Source organism: Mobula hypostoma, chromosome 2 (assembly GCF_963921235.1).
Source record: "Mobula hypostoma chromosome 2, sMobHyp1.1, whole genome shotgun sequence".
In the NCBI taxonomy this organism is placed as follows: domain Eukaryota; kingdom Metazoa; phylum Chordata; class Chondrichthyes; order Myliobatiformes; family Myliobatidae; genus Mobula; species Mobula hypostoma.
In genome coordinates, this window is record NC_086098.1 from 243,948,791 (window position 1) to 243,976,479 (window position 27,689).

General features: G+C 45.8%; 1 protein-coding gene across 4 annotated transcripts in view; it reads left to right on the forward strand.

The window, feature by feature from the left end:
- Nucleotides 1-27,689, forward strand: part of LOC134343040 (small conductance calcium-activated potassium channel protein 3-like) — a 149,862-nt gene that overhangs the window by 76,236 nt on the left and 45,937 nt on the right. The gene's annotated exons all lie outside the window — the stretch shown is intronic.

A 27,689-nucleotide genomic window follows, 5' to 3' on the forward strand; every position in this document is an offset into this window, starting at 1 on the left:
TGCGCTCAATAGTTGACACAGGGCTCCCCTGCAGCGTTCCTGGGGGCAGGCGGAACATCGCAAGAGCAATCATACCTTCAAGCCTGCTGTACCCTGCAGTGTGGGATCTGGAAGAGAAAACACGCAGTGCTCTGAAAGATCTTGATAGTGGTGATAAGTGGTATAAATCGAGTGGATAATCAGAAACCTTTTCCCAGGGTGGAAATGGATAATAGTCATAGTCATACTTTATTGATCCTGGGGAAATTGGTTTTCATTTCAGTTGCACCATAAATAATAAATAGTAATATAACCATAAATAGTAACATGTAAATTATGCCAGGAAATAAGTCCAGGACCAGCCTATTGGCTCAGGGTGTCTGACCCTTCAAGGGAGGAGTTTTAAAGTTTGATGGCCACAGGCAGGAATGACTTCCTATGACGCTCTGTGTTGCATCTCGGTGGAATGAGTCTCTGGCTGAATGTACTCCTGTGCCCACCCAGTACATTATGTAGTGGATGGGAGACATTGTCCAAGATGGCATGCAACTTGGACAGCATCCTCTTTTCAGACACCACCGTCAGAGAGTCCAGTTCCATCCCCACAACATCACTGGCCTCACGAATGAGTTTGTTGATTCTGTTGGTGTCTGCTACCCTCAGCCTGCTGCCCCAGCACACAACAGCAAACAGGATACCCTGTTTCTTGGGTCCCCAATAATAACAAAAGGCATAATTTAAAGATGATTGGAGGAAAGTATAGGTTGGGGGGGGGGAATGTCAGAGGTAGTTTTTTTTAAAGAGCACTGAGAGTAGTGGGTGTGTGGAACCTGCTGCCAGTGGTGGTGGTAGATGGACATCTGGGACATTTGAGGAACTCCGAGATGGGCATATGGGTGATAGGAAAATGGAGGGCTGTGTAGGAGGGCAGGGTAAGATTGATCTGAGAGTAGGTTAAACGACTGGCACGACAAGGGCCTGAACTGTGCGAATGGTACACCTCACCATGCGTGTGAGCGCCCCACCAAAGCAAATTACACGTTTAGCCCCGTGTGACGTGGCGGCATCTATGGAGAGGAATAAACAGTTGATATTTTGGTCCAACCTGCAGAGCTCCTCCAGCACTTTGCTGGTTTTGCTCAAGATTTCCAGCATCTGCAGGCTCCCTTGTGTTCTACGTCGCTGCTTGAGGTCGTGGTTGAGTGAGTCCCTGGATTTGTGAGGCAGTAGCTCTATCTCCTGTGTTACCATGCCCACTCCCCCCCCCCCACTCGGCCTTCAGTGAAACTGTAGTGATCTACGTTCTAACTAAACAGGTCAGGCAGCATCTATGCCCTGTCATCCCTATTGGGATATAGGCTGCCCACAGCATCTCACCAGGGTCCTCTGTCCTGGGCTAGTCTTTCAAGTTGTCCCCAAGAGTAGCTCATCCTCGAAGATCCTTCCTCTCTCCGGGGATGAGGTCTTTGGAGCTGCTGTTGGCGTTCCTGTAGCTCTGGGTTTTTATGGGATGGGGTTTCTCGCCCCATGCCCAACCGTCCACCGTTCGCAGCCAGGGTCGTGTCTGTCCAGGGTGGAGTTAGGTGTTTTGTATTTAATATTTGAGTAACATTGCAAATACATTGCTTGACCAAGCACTCTTTGTTGTCTGTACAATTCATCGCAGGCCACATGCAAAAACATACGACTGGCACACGTCACCATGCCACCACACCACGCGTGAGCGCCCCACCAAAGCAAAACGAAGTAGGCACGTTTAGCCCCTGACTCCCGTGCGACATGGTGGTATCTTTGGAGAGGAATAAACAGCTGATATTTTGGGCCAATCTGCAGAGTTCCTCCAGCACTTTGTGGGCTTTGCTTGAGATTTCCAGCATCCGCAGGCTCCCTAGTGTTCATAGCTAATTAAGGAATTACAAATCTAATCTTTAAAATGTTGGAGGAACTCAGCTGGTCTGGCAACATCTATGGTCAGAGGCTGAGATACATCCTAGGATGTGCTGGGACACACCATCAGTGATGCAACCTGGTGTCTTCAGCTGTTTCTGGTCTTTGAACATCAGACACCCTCACCCAGGCGACCCAGCCAGGGTTAATTAGACCCCGGCGTGTGTCCCAGCAGCACTGATCCATGGGTCAACCTCTTGATCCATAGCCATCTGGAGGCTCGTTCAGCAGCCTTTGTTAGCACAACACTTTACAGTACAGGCGACTCAGGTTCGATCCCTGCTGCTGCCTGGAAGGAGTTTGTACATTTTCCCTGTGACCATGTGGGTTTCCTCCGGGTGCTCCAGTTTCCTCCCATGGTCCAAAGACGTTCCGGTTGGTAGGCTAGTTGGTAGGTAAATTGTCCCGTAAGTGGGCTAGGGTTAAATCGGGGACTGCTGGGTGGCATGTCTCAAAGGGCCAGAAGGGCCTATTCCGCACTGTATCTCAATAATAAACAAATAAATAATAATGCCATGGAAAGAGTAGGTTCTGCAGAGCGAGCGGCAAACAAAACCCCTACAGCCCACCATTATAGACTCACGACATGCCTTCCACCCCTGCCTCTGACACTGATCTACCGGCTCCTGGTATCTGGGCGTTTTACGCTCAAACGCCTCCTCAATCCGGTCTTCCCAAGGCACTGTCAGCTCTACCATGACCACCTGCTTTGAGGTTTCTGACAGAATGACCATGTCAGGCCTCAGTGAATAAAACAGTCGATGTTTCAGGTCATCAGGATTGGAAAGGAAAGGAGCAGAAGCCAGGGTAAAGGTGGTCATTTGAGTTACTGGAGCCTTCCTGTCAGATCAAACCAGTCTGGCCATTCTCCTCTGACCTCCCTCATTAACAAGGAGTTTTCACCCACAGAGCTGTTGCCCACCGGATTTTTTTCTGTTTTGTCACACCATTCTCTGTAAATCCCAGAGAGATTCCAGGAGATCAGCAGTTTCTGAATACACAATCCAAACCACCTGACACCAACAATCATTCCACGATCAAAGTCACTTAGATCACATTTCTTCCCCATTCTGAAGTTTGGTCTGAACAACAGCTGAACCTCTTGACCATGTCTGCATGCTTTTGTGCTTTGAGTTGCTGCCACATGAGTGGGTGATTAGATATTTATATTAACGAGCAGGTGTACCTAATAAAATGGCCATTAAGTGTTGATATGGTACGTTGTGATTAATAGTTTATTTTGTGTCATGCACTATACTGTTGTCTCAAAACAACAAATTTCAAGACCTGTGTCAGTGATAGTAAAGCTGATTCTGAATCTGAGTCACTGGGAGCAGGAGAGGAACCTTTGAATTCCTTCTCATTTGTCCTTGGGAAATGGATCTGACTAGAGTCCCACACATAAAAACAGACGCTTCAGGCCAAAGTATCCAAATTGACTGTGTTGCCCAGTGAGCTGCTTCCATTTGACCCCTAGGCCTATAAACCACCTCCTGTTCATCTGATGGCTTTTAAATCTCGGGGCGGGTCTCAGTCCTCTCAACCTCTCCTACCCATGGATGGATTTTAGCGGATAGCGTAACGCTTTACAGTGCCTGCTGTAAGGTCAGAGGTCAATTCTCACTGCTGTCAGTAAGGAGTTTGTATATTCTCCCTGTGACCGTGTAGGTTTCCTCTGGGTGCTACGGTTTCCTCCCACCTTCCCAAGACTTGCGAGTCTGGGTTAGTGAGTGTGCTATGTTGGCACTGGAAGCATGACAACACTTGCAGACTGCCCCCAGAACATCCTTGGACTGTGCTGGTCGTTGACGCATTTTGCTGTATATTTTGATGTCTTGTTATTCCTCTCCGTGCCTTGAAACACAACAGAATCAATAAACAGGTTCAGGGCCCTGATGGTTGATGGGTGTTAACTGTTCCTGAACTTGGAGGTGTGGCTCCTGTACCTCCTGCCTGATGGTAGCAGTGAGAAGAGGGCATGGCCTAGGTGGTGGGGGTCCTTGATGATGGATGCAGCTTCCAATGAACTACACACCTGCGTTTCTCTATTCCATTACACTCCCTACTATTCACTAAGTCCCAAGCCTGGCTTGATCTCCCAAAATGTAATACCTCACATTGACCTGGGTTGGAAGCAAGTTGCCTGTCCTCAGCCCACATACCCAACCGATCAAGATCTCACTGTCATATTTCATGACCCCTGCTATACGTCATCCATTCGAGCATGAGGATTGTGGGATCCCTCCCGCACACGTAATGAAGGTACCTCCACTGTCTGGTTAGGTCAGATGTTCCAATATCCCAGTATACCAGCCGCCAATACATTTCAGAATCAGATATACCAGATGGAATTCAGAGATGACTATACCTCCAGAATAGTAAGAAACAGGAGCTAGCCATCTGGCCCTTCGAGTCTGCTCTGCCATTGAATAAAATCACGGCTGATCTGACCTTGGACTCGGCCTCACCTACCTGCCTTTTCTCCATAACCCTCAATTCTCCTGCTATGCAAAAAATCTATCTAACTGTGTCTTAAATATATTTAACAAGGTGGACTCCACTGCTTCCCCCGGGCAGAGAATTCCACAGCTTCACTGCTCTCCGGGAAAAGCAGTTTCTCTTCATCTCCGTCCGAAATCTATTCCCCTGAATCTTGAGGCTCTCTCCTCTGGTCTCAATTACCAATGGAAGCAAATTTCCTGCCTCTAGATTACCTAATCCTTTCATAATTTTGTGTGTTTCTCTATGATCGCCTCTCGTTCTTCTGAAATCCAGTGAGTATAGTACAAGGCAACTCAGTCTCTCCTCACGGGCCAACCCCCCTCATCTCCAGAATTATCCTGGTGACCCGCCTCTGCACTCCCTCCAAAGCCAGTATATCTCTCTCCAAGTAAAGACACCAGAAATGTATGCAGTACTCTAGGTATGACCTTACCAATACCCTGTACGGTTGCACCTCCTTGCTCTTAAAGTTAGTATTGCAGCATTTGAACAAGCGCCTGGAAGGGGATAGAGGGATGCGAAACGGACACAGGCCATTAGGACTAGTTTACTAGAACTAGGGGACAGAGACTGAAGATTTGGGGGAGTAAATTTAGGATGGAGGTGAGGAGGGACTACTTTTCCCAGAGAGTGGTAAATCTGTGAAATTCTCTGCCCAATGAAGCAGTGGAGGCTACCTCAGTAAATATATTTAAAACAAGGTTGGATAGATTTTTGCATAGTAGGGGAATTAAGGGTTATGGGGGAAAAGGCAGGTAGGTGGAGATGAGCCCCATGGTCAGATCAGCCATGATCTTATTGAATGACAGAGTGGGTTCGATGGGCCAGATAGCCGACTCTTGCTCCGATTTCTTATGTTATGTCCTTATGACTAGCAAGATGAACAGGCCTAAGGGCTTGTTTGTGTGGTCCCAGGCAGAGACGGGCTGGTCTGGAGGGCAGACGCTGTCTGTCAAGCACCACGCAGACCTGTCACAGAGCACAGACTGTCGGTTAGAGCAGGGAATCCCCTTTCCTGTCAAGGGTCCCGGTCCAGATATAGCCTGGGGTAGACGGTGGAATGCACTGAGTGACCAGTTAATGTTACAGAGATAAATTTACACAGACACACCCACACAGTCCCACAGGGAGAGGCTGGGCTCATTTCTAAATGTGGCTGTTGGGACGCTAAGGTTTGTCTGTTGTCGGGGCAGTCAGTCCCTGCGTCCTCTCTTCCCGTCCTCCTCCCTCTCCTGAGCTCTCAGAAACCAGAGAGCACCAGCTGTCTCTGCAATCATCTCTGGAGTTCCCGTGTGCGACGTGATAATACTTCCCCGCCTTGAGAAACCATCCCCATGTGCAGAATTCCACCAGCTCCCTTCCCTGTAGGCGAGTGCGGCCCAGGTCACTAGGCTGTGCGGGAGGCACTTGGTCAAGCAGCCCCTTTGGCTCATCTGCTCCGTGCTGATAGGAGGAAAACACAGCACCCAGAGGCATTCCACGTGGTCATGGGAATAACATCCAAGCTCCTTACAACGGGAATTGAACCCCAGCCTTCTGATCATCCAGTCGCTGACACTGTAAGTCACTATGCCAATGGCTACATTACCACACAGGTCAGGCAGAATCTGTGGGAAGGAGATCCCTTAAGACAGGCTCCACAGCCAGAAGCATCCCCTCAGTTTCCCTCCCGCACCGATGCTAAGCATTTCCGTCAGATGGTAAAGCATCTTGCCAAATTAGGCCATTCACCACATTGCGTCTGCTCCACCATTCCATCATTTATTTTCCCTCTCAATTCTTTTTTCCTGATTCATTTTCCCTTCTCCCTGTAACCTTTGACATCCATGCCAATCCAGAACCTATCAACCTCTGCTTTAAATATACCCAATGACTCGGCCTCCACAGCTGTCTGTGGCAATGAATTCCACAGATTCACCACCCCTTGGCTAAAGAAATTCCTCCTCATCTCTGTTCTAAAGGGACGTCCCTCTACTCTGAGGCCGTGCCCTCAGGTCCTAGACACTCCCACTACTGGAAACATCCACTCTTATGTCCACTCTGTTGGGGCCTTTCAATATTTGGCAGGTTTCAATGAGATTCCCCGTCATTGTTCAAAACTCCTGCGAGTTCCTCAAATGCTCCTCATACATTAACCCTTTCATTCCTGGATCATTCTTGTGAAACTCCTCTGGACCCTCACCAATGCCAGCACATCCTTTCTTAAATAAGGAGCCCAAAACTGCTCACGAGTGGAGTCTGACCAATGCCTTATAAAGCCTCAACATTGCACCCTTGTTTTTATATCTAGTCCTCTTGAAATGAACCATGGTTCTCACAGTGTGATACAGCACGGGGCACATGAAACTCAGAATCAGATTTATTGTCACCATCTTGTACGACGTGTTCCTCTTTCCCTTGATGTATGTATAGAATGCCTTGGGATTCACCTTAATCCTACTTGCCGAGAGCTTTCCACAGTTCCTCTTGGCTTTCCAAATTCCCTTCTCTAGTTCTTTTCTAGCTACTTTATACTTCTCATGGATCTCCACCCACGCCACCCCCCACCCTGGTACTCCTTCTCTGCTTCCTGCCCCACACCCCTGTGGCGGCGCTCCACCCTCAACGGTGAATGGAAGAAAGTGGCCTGTTAATGAGCGAGGCCAGAGGAGAATGGCCAGAGTGGTTCAAGCTGACAGAAAAGCAGCACTATCTCAACCAGTCACTACAGTGGTGTACAGAAGAGCACCTCTGAATGCACAACATGTTGAACCATGAAGTGGATGGGCTACAGCAGCAGAAGACCACGAACATACACTCAGTGGCCACTTTATTAGGTACTGAGTGTATACATCCTTGACGGCGGTAGACTGGTACTGGTGATGCAGCGGGCATTTCTAACTGCCCGTTGTAGATCCCTCTTGCCTGCCACAGTACAGTTTCCATACCACTCAGTACAACACTCTATGACCATTGAAGAAGTGAAAGGCACGATGTAAAGGAAGCTGATTTTCTTCAATAACAAAGTACTAACATTTCTTGTTGTAAAAGAAGATATGTGGAGGACGTGGACCATTCCAATTCCATCTACGCAGGCTACAATTTATTCATCTTCACGTAGTGAGTGCTGTAGGACACGCTCCTGTCCCTGAGGAGATACAACTAGCTGCCTCAAATAAATTGAATTCACAAGGAAGTCAGCACAACATCAAATCAGTTTCTCTATTTAACAGCAGCCGGGAGTAGGGGAGCAGGTTTGGGCCCCTTATCTTAGATGTGCTGGCATTAGAGATGGCCCAGAAGAGATTTATGACAAGGATCCTCAGAATGAAAGGGTTAATGTATGATGGACATTTGATAGCTGTGGGACTGTACTCATTGGAGCTTAGAGGAATGGGTTGGCGGGGGGGGGGGGGGAGAAATCTCGCTGAAAGCAATTGAATACTGTAAGGCCTAGACAGTGTGGATGTGGACAGGATGTTTCCTATAGTGGTGTGTAGGACCAGAGGGCACAACCGCAGAATGGAGGGACATCCCTTTCGAACAGAGATGAGGAGGAATTTGTTTAGCTAGAGGGTGGTGAATCTGTGGAATTCATTGCCAGGAGTGGCTGTATTGGCCAAGTTATTGAATATATTTATGGAGGTTGATAGTTTATTAATTAGGTAAGGGTGTCAAAGGTTACAGGGAGAAGTCCGAGAAATGGGGTTGAGAGGATAATAAATGATAGAAAGGTGGAGCAGACAAGATGGGCCGAGTGGCCTAATTCTGCTCCTATGTCTTATGCTCTTAGAAAGTCTCCTCAGAATAGTGATGTAAAAAACAAAAAAAAAATTATTCTGCTGCTTGCCTGAAGGAGTCAACGATTTTGGTGTGGCCAGCAGCGGCAACCCTTTTGACAGCAAGTGTACAAATTGGTGATAATCTTCTATAAAATATTCTCTCCTGTCCCATGGTAATTTTGAGCAGTGATTAATGAATTAGTACCAATAATTATGGACATTTTTAATGAAAAAGGGATGAGTCCTGTTGCTTATTTATGTGTGTTCATTGTTTGACTGTTAATATAACAGAGACAGATTGAAATTAATGTGTATTTTAGAAAAACTGTTCAAAAATTAATCTTAGTCTTTTAGAAAGACAATTGGAAAATAAACACAAGAGGTTCTCCAGATGCTGGAAATCTTGAGTAACACACACAAAATGCGGGAGGAACTCATCAGATCAGGCAGCATATTGGAGGGGAATAAACAGTCGATGTTTCAGGCCAAGACCCTTCATCAGGACTGAAAGGAAAGAGGCAGAAGCCAGAATAAGAAGGTGGGACAAGCTGGCAGGTGATAGGTGGGACCAGGTGAGGGGGAAAAGGTCACTTTTTCCATTCCCCATTCTGGTTACCCTCTCACAACTTCTCATCTCCTCAACTGCCTAATCATTTCCCTCCGACACCCCTCCACCTTCCCTTTCTTCCATGGTCCACTGTCCTCACAGGGCAAAGAATTTCCACAGACAAAATGCTGAGGGAACTCAGCAGGTCAGGCAGCAGGTACGGAGGGGAATAAACAGTTGACTGACGTGAAAAATTGTTGCATTGTGGTAGCAGTACAGTGCACGACATAAAACTTTAACTTGGAAAAATAATAAATTGTGCAAAAGAGGATTAGTGAGGTAATGTTTGTGGGTCCCTGGGCCGTTCAGAAATGTGATGCTGGAGGGGAAGAAGCTGTTCCAAAGTTAAGTGTGAGCCTTCAGCTTCTGCAACATCTCCTTGATGGTAGAGATAAGAAGAGAGCATATACTGGGTGGTGAGAGTCCCTAGTGATGGGTGTCACCTTCTTATAGACAATAGGTGCAGGAGTAGGCCATTCGACCCTTCGAGCCAGCACCGCCATTCACTGTGATCATGGCTGATCATCCACAATCAGTATCCAGTTCCTGCCTTATCCCCATAACCTTTGATTCCGCTATCTTTAAGGGCTCTATCCATCTCTTTCTTGAAAACATCCGGAGACTTGGCCTCCATTGCCCTCTGGGGCAGAACATTCCACATATCCACCACTCTCTGGGTGAAAAAGTTTTTCCTCAACTCCTTTCTAAATGGCCTACCCCTTATTCTTAAACTGTGGCCTCTGGTTCTGGACTCACCCATCAGCGGGAACATGCTTCCAGCCTCCAGCGTGTCCAATCCCTTAATAATCTTAAATGTTTCAATCAGATCCCCTCTCATAGAACCATAGAACATTACAGCACAGAAACAGGCCTTTTGGCCCTTCTTGGCTGTGCTGAACCATTTTTCTGCCTAGTCCCACTAATCTGCACCTGGACCATATCCCTCCATACACCTCTCATCCATGTACCTGTCCAAGTTTTTCTTAAATGTTAGAAGTGAGCCCACATTTACCACCTCATCTGGCAGCTCATTCCACACTCCCACCACCCTCTGTGTGAAGAAGCCCCCCCCCCCAATGTTCCCTTTAAACTTTTTCTCCTTCACCCGTAACCCATGTCCTCTGGTTTTTTTCTCCCGTAGCCTCAGTGGAAAAAGCCTGCTTGCATTCACTCTATCTATACCCATCGTAATTTTGACTGTGGAGGGGTTGGGTGAGGAGGATGACTGGATGAACAGTAGATCCCCCCTGCCCCACCCCCAGAGGGCAGGAAGAAACGGGGTGGGTGTAAGAGGTTCCAGTTCCCGCCGTTAATCTGGGACCCACCCTCAAACTTTCTCTAGAGCCGAGTTCCACTCACCCCAAGGCCAGCGGCAAATCCTTCTAAATTCCAGTGTATACAAGCTCAGTCGCTCCAATCTTTCAACATATGATGGTCCCGCCATCCCGGGAATTAACCCAGTGAACCTACGCTGCACTCTTGAAGATATCCTCAATGGTGCGGAAAGTTGTGCTTGTGATGGAGCTGGCTGACCTCTACAACCCTCTGCAGCTTCTTGCGACCCTGAGCATTGGAGCTCCACATCAGGCTGTGATGCAACCGGTCAGAATGCTCCCCATCTTACACATGTAGAAATTTTTAAGGGTCCTTGTTGACGCACCTCCTCAAACTCTGGATGACACGGAGCCACCGGTGTGTGTTCCGCAGTGTAGATTTCCCGCTCATGTTTCAATCTCCCCCCACGTCCCCCAGCACGTGGTGGGTAGGTTAATTTGCTGCTGTGAATTGCAGATTGTGTGGGTGTGCGGATGAGTGGCAGGATCCAAGGGGATTTGTTGGAAACATGGGGAGAGAAATGGGATTGGCAAAGAGCTAGTGTGAATGAGTGGTTGCCGGCTAAAAAAAGATTTCCTTAGTTTGCCATGTACATTAAAACATACAGAGAAATGCTTCATCTGTGTCAGCGACCATCACAGTCAAGGACGTGCTGGGGGCAGCCCACAAGTGTCGCCATGTTTCCAACATGAGTATGGCATGCCTACAACACACTAACCCTAACCTGTACACCTTTGGAATGTGGGAGGAAAACCAAGGTCACGAGGAAAACTTAAAACTCTTTACAGGCAGGGGCAGGAACCCGGATCACTGGCACTGAAGCTATGCGCTAACTGCTCTACGCTACCGTGACCACTTTCCATCCTATGTGGCTCTGTGACACTTCCTGCTGCCTCGGTTGTGCTTAGCTCGAGCCGACTGGCTTTCTGATGGGAGACCTGATCTGTTCCCAGCCAGTTGCTTCTCAAGTAAATTGAATTCACGCTGAGATCTGCAAAACGACCCCACTGGGAGTTCAGTGAAGAGCACCTCATCAGAAATCAATCATCTGCTGCTTGGACACAAAGATTCAGGCAGTTTAATTTGAGTATATGCAGCAAGATGAGCTGAATTTTAGAACATAGAACACTACAGCACTTCCGCAGGGGAAGAACAACAACGAGGTTAAATGTTTTTACCGAATTGTGGAACACGCTGGGCAACTTACAGTGTGGGGGTGACAAACTGAGCCTGCCATGACAAAAAACATGCACAATCGAAACTTCGTGCTCAAAAGAGAATGCATCCCACACGTAGAAGGTCCAAACAATTCATTCTCACACTCACCGCATCCCTGCAATCGATCTGATATGGTACCTGGCCCACAATGTTGTGCCAAGTTCTAACCTACTCTGAGGTTAATGTAACCCTTCCTTCCTACGTGGCCCTCTACTTTTCTATCATCCGTGTGCCTCAGAGTCTCTTAAATGTCCCTAACGGATCTGCCTTTGCCACTACCCCTGGCAGTACGTTCCACGCAGTCACCACTCTCTGTGTGAAAAAACTTACCTCTGACATCCCTCCATATACTTTCCTCCAAATCACCTTAAAAATTTGCATCGGTTATTTTGCATTTCAATTTAAATTATAATTTTAATTTTGCACCAGACCAGCACTGAGTGGAGGGTATGTGGAACGCAACTCGATGGAGTTGGTTTGATCTCCAGATGTGTTGATTTCAAAGTCAGCCCGGGGTACCACCGGGGAGCTCAGTGACCAAAAGAAGCTTCTAAAGAGGTGCAGGAGCCAGCTGTTTTCTCTTTCACTAGCAATGCACACAGAATGCTGAAGGAACTCAGCAGGTCAGGTGAGACACAGACTGGAGGACCAATACCTTGTATTCTGTCTGGGTAATCACCAACCTGAATGGAATGAATATAGATTTCTCCAACTTCCCATAACCATTCCCCTCTGTTTTTGTCCCATGCTCTTTTTGTTTTGTTTTGTTTTATCCCATTCTGGTGGCCCTCTTGCCTCTTCTCTTGGTGTCTCCCAACCTGCTAAGATCCTCCAGTATGTGGATTTCCAGCATTTTTTGCGGGATCTCTTGTTTGCGCCTTCTTTACTCCTCCCCTGTGGCCATCACCTCCCTCTGGTCCTTCTCCTTTCCTTTCTCCCATGGTCCATTCTCCTTTCCCATTAGATTCCTTTTTCTTCATAGTGCAAGAGATTCTGCAGAAGCCAGAAATCTTGAGAAACACACACACACACACACATACACACACACACACACACACACACACACACACACACACACACACACACGCAGAGTGGTGAAGGAACTCAGCAGGTCAGGAGGGGAATCAATAGTAGACATTTTGGGCCAAGGCCCTTCAGGGCTCCTTCTTCAGCTCTTTATCTCTCCCAACTATCACCTCCCAGTTTCTCACAACATACCCCCTCTCTCACTCACCAACCTTCCCCCTCACTGGGTCTCACCCATCACCCGCTAGCTTGTACTCCTCCGATACATCTCACCCTCTTATTCTGGCTTTCCCCCTTTCTTTCCAGTGTTGATGAAGGGCCGCGGCCTGAAACATCAGTTATTTATTCCCCTCCATAGATGCTGCGTGACCTCCTGAGTTCCTCCAGCATTTTTGGTGTGTGTGTTGCTCTGGATTTTCAGCATCTCCTCTCTGTCTCTGTGTGTGTCTCTCTCTCTCCCTCCTTCCATCCCTCTCTCTCCCTCTCTCCTTCCCTCCCTCTCTCCTTCCCTCCCTCTCTCTCTCTCCTTCCTCTCTCTCCTTCCCTCCCTCTCTCTCCTTCCCTCCCTCTATCCTTCGCTCCCTCTCTTTCTCTCTCTCCCTCCCCTCTCTCCCTCCCCCCTCTCTCCCTCCCTTTCTCCCTCCCTCTCTCTCTCTCCCTCTCCCTCCCTCCCTCCCTCCCTCGGTTGGTTTATGACCCAGCTGTCACTCAACAAGGGAGGGGGGTAAGACTTGTTTCTGTCCTTCCTATTGGGATTCTGATCCCTAAACTCTTCCCTGTATAAAGCGTCGGCAATGATTTGTCACCCATTCCCGGTTTTTCCAAGTATAAACACACTAATACTCACACAGAGAAGAGCATACCAACATGCCACACTGCAGTGGACAGGAGGGATCAACAACGGGTAGTTAAAACTGCCCAACACATCACTGACACCAGCCTACCCACCCATCAAGGACATATATACAGAAAGGTGTCACAAAAAGGCCAGCAATATCATGGAGTATGCCACCCACCCAGTCTGTCCCACTCCCATCAGGGGCTACGCAGACTCTAAGCTAGGACCACTAGACTCAAAAACGGTTACTTTCCCCAAGCCGTCAGGCTGATCAATACCTCCCCCCATTAACCCACCTAGTGACACTTTATGTACGTGTATTTGACAGTTACTTCTACCCTCTCTCTGAAAGTTGGTTTTATATTTATACTTATTGTGGTCTTTTTTGTGTTTTTAGTTGTATATTTCATGCGTACTGTGTTGTTTTATGTTGCACCAGATCCGGACTACCAATCATTTTGTTCTCTTGTACACTCCGGTATTGAAGAATAACAAAAAGTAATCTTGAATCTTGAAGTACTGTACATTCCAAACTGAGTTACAGCGAATACAGCAGCAACTGCGTGCCTAATAATGTAATAATAGATTTGGAAATCAGCACGCTCCATCCCCTCTCCTGTCTCCCTCCCTCCTACTTCTCACCCTGTCTCCTCCCCTCTCCTCCTTGTGCAGGGAAGTTAACTCTTATATTACATAGAATAGTACAGCACATTACAGGCCCTTCGGCCCACAATGTTGTGCCAACCCTCAAACCCTGCCTCCCATATAAGCCCCCACCTTAAATTCCGCCATATACCTGTCTAGTAGTCTCTTAAACTTCACTAGTGTATCTGCCTCTGCCACTGACTCAGGCAGTGCATTCCATGCACCAACCACTCTCTGAGTAAAAAACCTTCCTCTAATATCCCCCTTGAACTTCCCACCACTTACCTTAAAGCCATGTCCTCTTGTATTGAGCAGTGCTGCCCTGGGGAAGAGGCGCTGGCTATCCACTCTATCTATTCCTCTTATTATCTTGTACACCTCTATCATGTCTCCTCTCATCCTCCTTCTCTCCAAAGAGTAAAGCCCTAGCTCCCTTAATCTCTGATCATAATGCATACTCTCTAAACCAGGCAGCATCCTGGTAAATCTCCTCTGTACCCTTTCCAATGCTTCCACATCCTTCCTATAGTGAGGCGACCAGAAATGGACACAGTACTCCAAGTGTGGCCTAACCAGAGTTTTATAGAGCTGCATCATTACATCGCGACTCTTAAACTCTATCCCGCGACTTATGAAAGCTAACACCCCCTAATTATATTCAACACTATCTTGGAATAAGATGGCAGCTCCCTGGTAGGAAGACTTCCTGAGGCATTTGATCAGAAGATAATTAGATCAGATGGGGCAACAAGCATGTCCTCGGCCCATCACAAAAGTGCAATGTTGAAGAATTTCCTTAGGAGATTCGGCATGACATCTAAATTTTTGACAGACTTCTCTAGAAGTTGTGTGGTGGAGAATATGTTGACTGGCTGCATCACACCCAATGCCCTTGAATGGATAATCCTTCGAAAAGTAGTGGATAGAGCCCAGTCCATCACGAGTGAAGCCCTACCCACCATTGAGCACATCTACATGGAGCATTGTCACAGGAAAGCAGCATCCATCATCAGGGACCCCCACCACCCGGGTCATGCTGTCATCTCACTGGTGCCATCAGTAAGAAGGTACAGGAGCATCAGGATCCACACCACCAGGTTCAAGAACCCCTCAACCATTAGGCTCTTGAACCAAAAAGAATAGCTTCACTCAATTTCACTTGCCCCTTCACTGAAATGTTCCCACAGCCAATGGACTCACTTTCAAGGACTCTTCATCTCATTTTCTTGACATTTATTGATTATTTATTATTATTATTACTTTTTGGTTTCTTCCTTTTTGTATTTGGAGTTTGTTGTCTTTTGCAGATTGGTTGAACACCCAAGTTGTTGCAGTCTTTCATTGATTCTGTAATGGATTTACAGAGTATGCTCACAGAAAAATGAATCTCAGTGTTGTATCAGGTGACATATACATAATTTTACTTTGAATTTTGAAGGAGCTATAGACGGAGGCGGCCTGCCCAAACTCGAGTCTGTGAAGGAATGGCACAAACCGGCACTCAATCAGACCAGAGAACACAAAGGTTGGGGGTGTTGTAGATAGTGTGGAGGGCTGTCAGGGGTTACAGCGGGACATTGATAGGATGCAAAACTGGGCTGAGAAGTGGCAGATGGAGTTCAACCCAGATAAGTGTGAGGTAGTTCATTTTGGTAGATCAAATATGATGGCAGAATATAGTATTAATGGTAAGACTCTTGGCAGTGTGGAGGATCAGAGGGATCTTGGGGTCCAAGTCCATAGGACACTCAAAGCTGCTGCGCAGGTTGACTCTGTGGTTAAGAAGGCATACGGTGCATTGGCCTTCATCAACCCTGGGATTGCGTTCAAGAGCCGAGAGGTAATGTTGCAGCTATATAGGACCCTGGTCAGTCCCCACTTGCTCAGTTCTGGTTGCCTCACTACAGGAAGGATGTGGAAACCATAGAAAGGGTGCAGAGGAGATTTACAAGGACGTTGCCTGGATTGGGGAGCATGCCTTATGAGAACAGGTTGAGTGAACTTGGACTTTTTTCCTTGGAGTGACAGAGGATGAGAGGTGACCTGATAGAGGTGTACAAGATGATGAGAGGCATTGATTGTGTGGATAGTCAGAGGCTTTTTCCCGGGGCTGAGATAACTAACACGAGAGGGCACAGGGTGCTTGGAAGAAGGTACAGAGGAGATGTCAGAGGTAAGTTTTTAACGCAGAGACTGGTGAGTGCATGGAATGGGCTGCTGGTGACAGTGGTGAAGGCGGATACAATAGGATCTTTTAAGAGACTCCTGGATAGGTACATGGAGCTTAGAAAAATAGAGGGCTATGGGTAACCCTAGGTAATTTCTAAAGTAAGTACTGTGGCATGCAGAAGTTTGAGCACCCCGGTCAAAATTTCTGTTAATGTGAATAGCTAAGTGAGTAAAAGATGACCTGATTTCCAAAAGGCATAAAGTTAAAGATGACACATTTCTTTAATGTTTTAAATAAGATTACTTTTTTATTTCCATCTTTTACAGTTTCAAAATAACAAAAAAGGAAAAGGGCCCAAAGCAAAAGTTTGGGCACCCTGCATGGTCAGTACTTAGTAACACCCCCATTGGCAAGTATCACAGCTTGTAAACGCTCTCAGGAGTCTTTCAATTCTTGTTTGGGGGATTTTCACTCATTCTTCCTTGCAAAAGGCTTCTAGTTCTGTGAGATTCTTGGGCCGTCTTGCATGCACTGCTCTTCTGAGGTCTATCCACAGATTCTCGATGATGTTTAGGTCGGGGGACTGTGAGGGACATGGGAAAACCTTCAGCTTGTGCCTCTTGAGGTAGTCCATTGTGGATTTTGAGGTATGTTTAGGATCATTATCCTGTTGTAGAAGCCATCCTCTTTTCATCGTCAGCTTTTTTACAGATGGTGTGATGTTTGCTTCCAGAATTTGCTGGTATTTAATTGAATTCATTCTTCCCTCTACCAGTGAAATGTTCCCCGTGCCACTGGCTGCAACACAAGCCCAAAGCGTGATCGATCCACCCCCGTGCTTAACAGTTGGAGAGGTGTTCTTTTCATGAAATTCTGCACCCTTTTTTCTCCAAACATACCTTTGCTCACTGCGGCCAAAAAGTTCTATTTTAACTTCATCAGTCCACAGGACTTGTTTCCAAAATGCATCAGGCTTGTTTAGATGTTCCTTTGCAAACTTCTGATGCTAAATTTTGTGGTGAGGATGAAAGGTTTTCTTCTGATGACATTTCCATGAAGGTCATATTTGTGCAGGTGTTGCTGCACAGTAGAACAGTGCACAACCACTCCAGAGTCTGCTAAATCTTCCTGAAGGTCTTTTGCAGTCAAACGGGGGTTTTGATTTGCCTTTCTAGCAATCCTACGAGCAGTTCTCTCAGAAAGTTTTCTTGGTCTTCCAGACCTCAACTTAACCTCCACCGTTCCTGTTAACTGCCATTTCTTAATTACATTACGAACTGAGGAAACAGCTACCTGAAAATGCTTTGCTACCTTCTTAGAGCCTTCTCCTGCTTTGTGGGCATCATTTATTTTAATTTTCAGAGTGCTAGGCAGCTGCTTAGAGGAGCCCATGGCTGCTGATTGTTGGGACAATGTTTGAGGAGTCAGGTATGCTTTGAAATATGCATCACCTGGCCTTTCCTAACAATGATTGTGAACAAGCTATAGCCCTAACAAGCTAATTAAGGTCTGAGACCTTGGTAAAAGTTATCTGAGGCTCAAATCTCTTGGGGTGCCCAAACTCTTGCATGGTGCTCCTTTCCTTTTTCTCCCCCCTAAAATTGTACAAAACAAAAATAGTACACTAATCTTGCTTAAAATGTTGAAAAGAATGTTTCATCTTTAACTTTATGACTTTTGGAGATCAGTTCATCTTCTACTCACTTAAGCATTCACAGTAACAGAAATTTTGACCAGGGGTGCCCAAACTTTTGCATACCACTGTCCATGTTCAGTACAGCATTGTGGGCCGAAGGGCCTGTAATGTGCTGTAGGTTTTCTATGTTTCTAGAACAGTAGAGAGTGCAGGAGGCTGCAGGAGCAACAGGTTATGGAGAAGGGTTGGTCTTGAAGGATGAGTTAACAAGGAGAATAACCCAAGACATTGTTAGCTTTTGAGCCAGTGATAGGTGAGGCGTGTAAGTATTGCTGGGGTATGAGCTAGGCAGTGGGTCTGCCTTGCAGCCGTGGAGGTGGAGTTATGGAGAGTTGGAATATCAGAGGCTGGATGGATAATTCCCAGTCCATTGGAGAGGATTCAGAGTAGAGTACGCTGCCTGGAATGAAGAGCATGTCTTATCAAAGTCATTGTCAAAGTCAAAGTAAAATTTATTTCTAAAGTACGTATATATTACCATATTCTACCTTGAGATTCATTTTCTTATGGGCATTACATAAAAAATAAAGAAATACAATAGAATTTATGAAAAGCTATACTCAGATTTATGAAAAGCTGTGCTCAGTGGTGGGGAGGGATTTGCCTGTGATGGACTTGGAATGTCCACCACTTTTTGTAGACTTTTCTGTTCCAGGTTATTGATGTTTCCATACTAGACTGTCAGGATACTCTCCACCATGCATCTATAGAACTTTCTCAAAGCTTTTGGTGACGTGCAGAATCTACACAAACTTCTAAAAAAGCAAAGGTGCTCTTGTGCTTCATTTGTGATGGAATTTATATGCGGGTCCCAGGGCTGATCCTCTGAAGAATTACAAAGCCTTGTGATGGGGCAAGTGAGTGAGCCGGGGCTCTTCTCTTTGGAGCAAAGGAAGACGAGGGGTGATGAAGGAGGTGTATAAGTTGAGAAGAAGCATAGACCTGGTGGACAGCCAGAAACTTTTTCTCAGACTGGAAATGGCTAATCTGATGGGGCATAATGTTAAGGCGATTGGAAGAATGTACATAGTGGGGAGATATCAGAAGTAACTTTTTACACAGTGGTGGGTATGTGGAACGCATTTCCAGGGGTGGGGATAGAGGCAGCTACACGATGAACATTTAAGAGAGTCCTGGATCAGAGAAAAATGGTGTGTTTTGTGGGAGGGAAGGATTAGATTGATCTTGGAAGAAGTTAAAAGGTCAGCACAATATTGTGGACATTGTCCTACACTGTGCTGTGCTGTTCTATGTGGCACCAGCCAGTAGATCATTAGAGAAGCAGGTCATCCATGCCTATCAAGATGTCCACTTAGGCTCATCCAATTTGCCTGCATTTGGCCCACGTTCCTCTCAAATGTGATAAAGAAATGTTCACAGCCCCACAAATCAAGGCAGATGGTGTATGAGCAGCAATTTGTCTTCATTGTACGTTTAATGTTTCCTTTCTTGCTGCTATTTCCCAGATTGCCCATTGCCACAAATCCAATTAGATCTCCACGTCGGAACGCTAGATGTGAAACAGGGTTGGTCTGGCAAATTAATATCCCTGGTGGAAATGGGTATTAATGAAAAGGGGGACTGCAGATGTTCCACCCACTCGAACATTTCAGACGGCTTTCTCATCTCAAGTGCGTTGCTCCGCAGAATCCTAGTGCGCAGTCACTCACTCATCCAGTGAAGTCCCCCCTCTAAACCCCTCCAGTTGAAGAGCTTTGCATCATTTTTGGTTCCGTGATGGGACCATGATCCTTAAGCCCTTCCCCTATTTAAAGTGTCAAAAAATGGCCACTTTATTAGGTACCTCCTGTTATGTTTTGTAACTTCAAAACATTAAACTAATTCAAAGGAAGATACAGGAGTCTGAAAATGCATGTCTAACTTTGGGTTTACTTTAAGCGACGTGCCCACATATCACGTGGTAGCGTGATGACATTAGTAATTCACGTATTTATACGTATAACCTGTAATGAATTATTTAAATGAACAAGAATGCTTAATCAGCTAATATATATGATTTCTCAAACATTACTTAAATATTGTGTTGGCGCGTGGCCGAGTGGTTAAGGCGTTCGTCTAGTGATCTGAAGGTCACTAGTTCGAGCCTTGGCTGAGGCAGTGGGTTGTGTCCTTGAGCAAGGCACTTAACCACACATTGCTCTGCGACGACACCGGTGCCAAGCTGTATGGGCCCTAATGCTCTTCCCTTGGATAACATCGGTGGCGTGGAGAGAGGAGACTTGCAGCATGGGCAACTGCCAGTCTTCCATACTACCTTGCCCAGGCCTGCACCCTGGAAACCTTCCAAGGCACAAATCCATGGTCTCATGAGACTAACGGATGCCTATAAACTTAAATATTAAATACACAACACTCCCCTCTTCTTTGCTATAAATTCTAACAGAATAGAATGCATTTCAACTGTATACACAGTGTATTATATAATACTATTACTATATACAGACATCCATAGCACAGTAAATTTTTTAACTGTCCTATTCAGGCCTAAAGATTTTGTTACTGTGGAGGATTTATTACTCTTGTTCTATAATACCTTTCCTGAAAAGAGGGAAAACTCTGCTTGGTTGGTGAAATTTGTGGCTGTGAAACAATCTCAGGTTCTGGTGCTGCTCCATAGTGGTTGTTGGAGTTGACTCTGAGACTGTAAGAAGTGGTTCTAACAGCTCTTGACAACTCTCTCTCCTTTTCTTTCTCTGGATTTCTTTCTTTCTCATGTTCCTTTTCTCTTTCCCTCCATCTCTTCCTTCCTTTTCCTCCTTCTAGTTGGTGCATCTTGATCTTGGGAAGCTGCATTTAGTTCACTGGCGTATTCTCTTATTTATCGTTCTGTTGCTCCTTTTATGATCTGATTTCTTCCCTTAGTTTATGCATCCACAACATAGAGTCATTGAAAAGTGCAGCACAGAAACAGGCCCTTTGGCCCATCTAGTCCATGCTGAGCCATTTAAGCTGCCTACTCTCCCAATGATCTGCACCCAGACAAGAGCTCTCCATACCCCTACCATCCATGTACCTATCCAAACTTCTCTTAAACATTGAAATCGAGCTTGCATGCACCACTTGCACTGGCAGCTCGTTCCACACTCTTACAACACTCTGAGTGAAGAAGATGTTCCTCATGTTCCCCTTAAACTTTTCAACTTTTATCCTTAACCCATGACCTCTGACTGTAGTCCCACTCAACCTCAGTGGGAAAAAGCCTGCTTGCATTTACCCTATCTATATCCCTCATAATTTTATATACCTCTCTCAAATCTCCTCTCAATCTTCTATGTTCCAAGGAATAAAGTCCGAACTTCTTCAGTCTTTCCTTATAACTCAGGTCCTCCAGATCTAGCAACATCCTTGTAATTTTTCTCTTATTTACATCTTTCCTATAGGTAGGTGACCAAAACTGCAAATTAGTCAATTGAGGATGAGCTGTCAATTGACCTCTCATCCTCTTCACACCAAAGAGAAAATCCTCAGTTCACTCAATCTATCTTCATAAGAAATAAACAAGAGAAAATCTGAAGATGCTGGAAATCCAAGCAACTGTGGAAGAATGCAGTTGACATCTTGGCCCGAAACATCGATTGTACTCTTTTCCATAGATGCTGCCTGGCCTGCTGAGTTCCTCCAGCATTTTGTGTATGTTTCGTCATAAGGCATGCCCTCTAATCCAGGCAGCATCCTAGTAAATCTCCTCTGCATCCTCTCTAAAGCTTCCACATCCTTCCTATAATGAGGTGATCAGACGGAACACAATATTCCAAGTGTAGTCTAACCAGGGTTTTGTAGAGCTACATTACCTCGTGGCTCTTGAATGCAATCCACCGGCTGCTGAAGGCCAACACACCATACGCCTAACCTGACTTAACCCATCACCTAACGCGACAACTTTGAGAGGTCTATGGCCCCTAATGGGTGGACTCCAAGTGTGGTCTAACCAGAGTTTCTTATACCATCTTTTGCGAGTGCTGGACATCTCAAAGTGGTCTCAAAGACCATAAGATATAGGAGCTGAAGTAGGCCATTTGACCCATCGAGTCTGCTCCACCATTCAATCATGGCTGATCCAATTCTTCCAGTCATCCCTACTCCCCTGCCTTCTCCCCATACCCTTTGATGCCCTGGCTAATCAAGAACCTATCTATCTCTGCCTTAAATACACCCAGTGACTTGGCCTCCACCGCCACTCGTGGCAACACATTCCACAGATTTACCGCCCTCTGGCTAAAGTAATTTCTCCACATCTCTGTTCTAAATGGACATCCTTAAATCCTGAAGTCGTGCCCTCTTGTGTAGACTCCCCTACCTTGGAAAATAACCACCATATCTAATCTGTTCAGGCCTTTTAACATTTGGAATGTTTCTATGAGATCCCCCTTCATTCTCCTGAATTCCAGGGAATACAGCCCAAGAGCTGTCAGACGTTCCTCAAATGGTAACTCTTTCATTCCTGGATTCATTCTCGTCAATCTTCTCTGAATCCTCTCCAACATCAGTATATCTCTTCTAAATAAGGAGTCCAAAACTGTACACAATGCTTCAAGTGTGGTCTCACGAGTGCATTATAGAGCCTTAACATCACATCCCTGCTCTTATATTCTATACCTCTAGAAATGAATACTAACATTGCATTCGCCGCCTTCACCACCAACTCAACCTGGAGGTTAACCTTTAGGGTATCTTGCACAAGGACTCCCAAGTCCCTTTGCATCTCTGCATTTTGAATTCTCTCCCCATCTAAATAATAGTCTGCCCGTTTATTTCTTCCACCAAAGTGCATGACTATACACTTTCCAACATTGTATTTCATTTGCCACTTCTTTGCCCATTCCCCTGAACTATCTAAGTCTCTCTGCAGGCTCTCTGTTTCCTCAACACTACCCACCCCTCCACCTATCTTTGTATCATCAGCAAATTTAGCCACAAATCCATTAATACTGTAGTCCAAATCATTGACATACATCATAAAAAGCAATGGTCCCAACACCGACCACTGTGGAACTCCACTGGTAACCAGCAGCCAGCCAGAATAGGATCCCTTTATTCCCACTCTGTTTTCTGCCGACCAGCTGATGCTCCACCCATGCTAGTAACTTCCCCGTATTTCCATGGGCTCTTATCTTGCTAAGCAGCCTCATGTGCGGCACCTTGTCAAAGGCCTGCTGAAAATCCAAGTACACCACACCTACTGCATCTCCTTTGTCTACCCTGCTTGTAATTTTCTCAAAGAATTCCAGTAGGTTTGTCAGGCAGGATTTTCCTTTCAGGAAACCATGCTGGCTTTGGCCTATCTTGTCATGTGTCTCCAGGTACTCCGTAATCTCATCCCTAACAATCCATTCCAACAACTTCCCAACCACTGATGTCAGGCTAACAGGTCTATGGTTTCCTTTCTTCTGCCCCCCACCTTTCTTAAATAGCGGAGTAACATTTGTAATTTTCCAATGATCCGGGTCAATGCCAGAATCTATCGATTTTTGAAAGATCATTGTTCATGCCTCCGCAATCTCTCCAGCGACTTCCTTCAGAACCCGAGGGTGCATTCTATCCGGTCCAGGAGATTTACACGCCCTCAGGCCATTAAGCTTCCTGAGCACCTTCTCAGTCATAATTTTCACTGCACAACTTCACTTCCCTGACACTCTTGAATATCTGGTATACTGCAGACGTCTTCCACTGTGAAGACTGATGCAAAATACGCAATCAGTTCCTCTGCCATCTCTGCATCTCTCATTACAATATCTCCAGCATCATTTTGCATTGGTCCTATATCTACCCTCGACTCTCTTTTACCCTTTATATACTTAAAAAAGCTTTTAGTATCTTCTTTGATATTAGTCGCCAGCTTACTCTCATAATTCATCTTTTCCTTCCAAATGACCTTCTTAGTTTCCTTCTGCAAGTTTTTAAAAGCTCCCCAATCCTCTATCTTCCCACTAGCTCTGGCTTCCTTGTATGCCCTCTCTTTTACTTTTAATTTGGCTCTGATTTCACTTGTCAGCCATGGTAGTGTCCTTCTTCCCTTTGAAAATTTCTTCTTATTTGGAATATATCTGCCTTGCACTTCCCTCATTTTTTGCAGAAACTCCAACCATTGCTGCTGCGCTGTCCTTCCTGCAAATGTCCCTTTCCAGTCAACTTTGGCCAGTTCCCCTCTCATGCCATTGTAATTTCCTCCATTCCACTGAAATCCTGAAACATTGGATTTTATTTTTTCCCTCTCAAATTTCAATGTGAACTTGATCATATTGTGATCACTGTTCCCTAAGGGTTCCTTAACCTTAAGCTCTCTTATCACCTCTGGATCATTGCACAACATCCAATCCAGCACAGCTGATCCCATAGTGGGCTCAACCACAAGCTGTTCTGAAAAGCCATCCCTTAAGACATTCTACAAATTCTCTCTTGAGGTCCAGTACTGACCTGGTTTTCCCAATCCACTTTCATGTTAAAATCCCCAACAATTATCATGACTTTGCCTTTCTGACACGCCTTTTCTATCTTCTGCTGTAATTTGTAATCCATATCCCGGCTGCTGTTTGGAGGCCTGTATACAACTGCCATTAGGGTCCTTTTACCCTTGCCATTTCTTAACTCAACCCACAGACACTCTACACCTTCCAATCCTATGTCATCTCTTTCCAATGATGTAATATTATTTTTTGTATACAGAGCCACATCATCCCCTCTGCCTACTAACCTATCTTCCCGATATACTGTATATCCTTGGACGTTCAGCTCCCAATGGCAGCTATCCTTCAGCCAAGTTTCAGAGATGGCCACAACGCGTCCATTTTATTCCTTATGCTGCGTGCATTCAAATACAACACTCTCAGTCCAGTATTTGTTGCTTTCTGTTTTAACTGCACAATGCCTCTATTGCCCGGTAACTCATGCCACTGGCTTTGATTAAGTCTCATCTCCTGCCTGTTCTTTCTATAATCTCTGTTGCATGCTACCTTTGATTTATTTCTGTGTTCCCCTTCCTCAGCCCTATCAGTCTGGTTTCCATCCCCCTGCCAAATTAGTTTAAACCATCCCTAACAGCTCTATTAATTGTGCCCGCTAGGATTGGACCCCTTTGAGTTCAGGTGTAACCCATCCTTTTCGTACAGGCCGTACCTCCCCTGGAAGAGGCCCCGTTGATGCAGGAATCTGAATCCCTGCCCCCTACACCGGTCTCTCGGCCACACATTAATACATCTGATCATGCTATTCTTGCACTCGCTGGTACCTGCTGAAGGAGTTTACACATCAGGGAATACAGCAGCCACTCACTGTGTGCTTGGTAATACAATAATAGATTGGGAAAATAGGAGCAGGGATCAGAATCGGGCTTATTATAATTGACATGTGAAATTTGCTGTTTTGCAGCAGCAGCACGGTGTACTATATATACAAAACAAATAACTAGTGCAAAAAGAGAGCAAAATACAGAGGTAGTGTTCACAGGTTCATGATCAATTCAGAAATCTGATGGCAGAGGGGAAGAAAACGGTTGCTAAAGATGTTGAATGTGTGCCTTCAGGCTCCTGTACCTCTTCCCTGATGGTAGTAAAGAGGACATTTCCTGGGTGGTGAGGGGCCTTCATCCATAACAAGTCCTGTTCCTCCCTCCCATCCGTCCACCCACCCATGCACATATACAGTACTCTAACCCCACGATAGGCTGAATTTTTCAGCCTCCAGCCTCCAGTGGGCTCATGGATTCGCAGATATTCGCAGACTTTTGACTGACCTTCGGGCTTCATTTTGGACTTTTGGTCAACTTTCGGGATCGAGCTTTGGATTCAGCAATAATGATGAATGAGGATCCCGGATGCAGGCCTCAACTCTGGGCCTCGAACGCCAGGCTCGCTAATGACTGTGGGCCTGGACACCAGGCCTCGAACGCCAGGCTTGCTGATGACTGTGGGCCTGGACACCAGGCCTCGAACGCCAGGCTCGCTGATGACTGTGGGCCTGGACACCAGGCCTCGAACGCCAGGCTTGCTGATGACTGTGGGCCTGGACACCAGGCCTCGAACACCAGGCTCGCTGATGACTGTGGGCCTGGACACCAGGCCTCGACCTCCAGTCTTGCTGATTAGCATACTTGGGGGTTCAAATTCCAAATGCCTTCTTCACGATTGCATCAGGGTGTTGGGCTGAGGATAGATCTTCACAGATGTTGACACCCAGTCTGTGCATAGGCTTATAAACCTATTTATTTAGAGATACAGAGTAGAATGCGTTGCATCTGTAAACTAAATATCAATTAAAATAAAAGCACACAGGTGGTGGTGAGGTTAATTGGTATATTCACTTTGCAGAGAGAGAACAACAGATCAATCTGCATGAGTAAGTTATCATCAATAAGTAATCCTAAGGGAAGTTATTGCACTAAATGAAATAAATCCATACATTACACTTCTTCCCCCTTTAGATTAATGTAACAAAACATTCAATTTCCCTTTAACAAACCATATTCAAATATACATGCTTTCACAATAACACTCCATAACTACACTATACTAAAGAGTCAGTCTTTTGGGTGCTGCTCTGTTTCTTTCAGGATAGTGATTCTGGACCTGTGGAGTGGTATCAGGTTGGGCAAGTGTCTTATCAAAGACAGCTTTGACTGCTGCTGTCAGTGGCATGACCATCCTGAGAGATAAATCTGCTTGATGTAATATGTCCATCTTGTTGGATGCAATCGACTCAGGTGTGTTCTCCAGCTGTGCATCCAGTATCTGGTCCACATGACATCTCCATGTCTGGTCTCCAACATCCATTGTGTACATCAGTGGTCCAGTTCTTGTAGCTATCCTACTGGGTGTCCACTTGTCTACTTGGTAATCATGCAATAGGATTTCCTGTCCAATCTCAACACTCCTTGCTGATTTACATGACAACTGGCTGAACTGTTTATTCTGAACTTCCCTCCGGAGATCTGGTTTCAGGAGGTCTATGTGAGATCTCAGGTTCCTGCTCATGAACAGCTTTGCAGGTGTTTGATTTGCCATCGCATGAACATAGTTCTGATACACATAAAGGAAGTTGTCCACCTTGTGCTGTAGAGAAATGTCCTCCTTGCCCATCGCTTTAATGGACTTCTTGAAGGTTTGGATAAACCTTTCAGCTAACCCATTCACTGCTAGGTGGGGAGGACCTGACTTGAAATTTCTGATGCCATTTTTCTTCATGAATAATCTGAACTCTTCTGATGTGTATCATGGTCCATTGTCACCCACAATTTGTTCAGGTAAGCCATTTCTGGAGAAGATCGTCTTCAGAGCGGAAACAAGTCTTTTCTGAGGTGGTTGACTTCATCGGTGTGACTTCTGGCCACTTCAAATGAGCATCCACAGCAATCAAAAACATGGAGTCCATGAATGGCCCAGCAAAGTCAATATGCACTCTCTGCTATGGTGAAGATCGCCACTCCCATGGGTGTAAAGATGCGTGTGGGGATGCATTTTGAACTTTGTGGCATCAGCTTTTGGTCAAATCTTCAATCAGTCCTCTTATTCCCAGCCACTACATATAGTTGCAGGCAAGACTTTTCATCTTGACTGTACCCAGGTGCAGATTCTTTATAAATCTGGTGGGCAGTTTGGAGGGAACCACAACATGAGATCCACACATCAGTGTCCCTTGACATGCAGACAATTGGTCTTGTCTCACTGAGAACTCTGGAAACATAGGATTACCATGAGCTGACCATCCTTGCATGGTGATGGCATAGACTTCTGATAATGTCAGGTCTTTCCTTGTTTCTCTTTGTATTTCAGAATTTGTTACTGACAACTGGTCCACCAGTGCTGTGTGGAGCACCTCTGCTGGGAAGACTTTTCTTCTTCAGTTACCAACAGTGGAAGATGTGACACGCTGTCAATGTTGCTGTGTTTTTCGGTACCCTTGAACTCCATGTCAGAAGAGTGGGCTTCTAGGAAAAGTGCCCATTGTTGTAT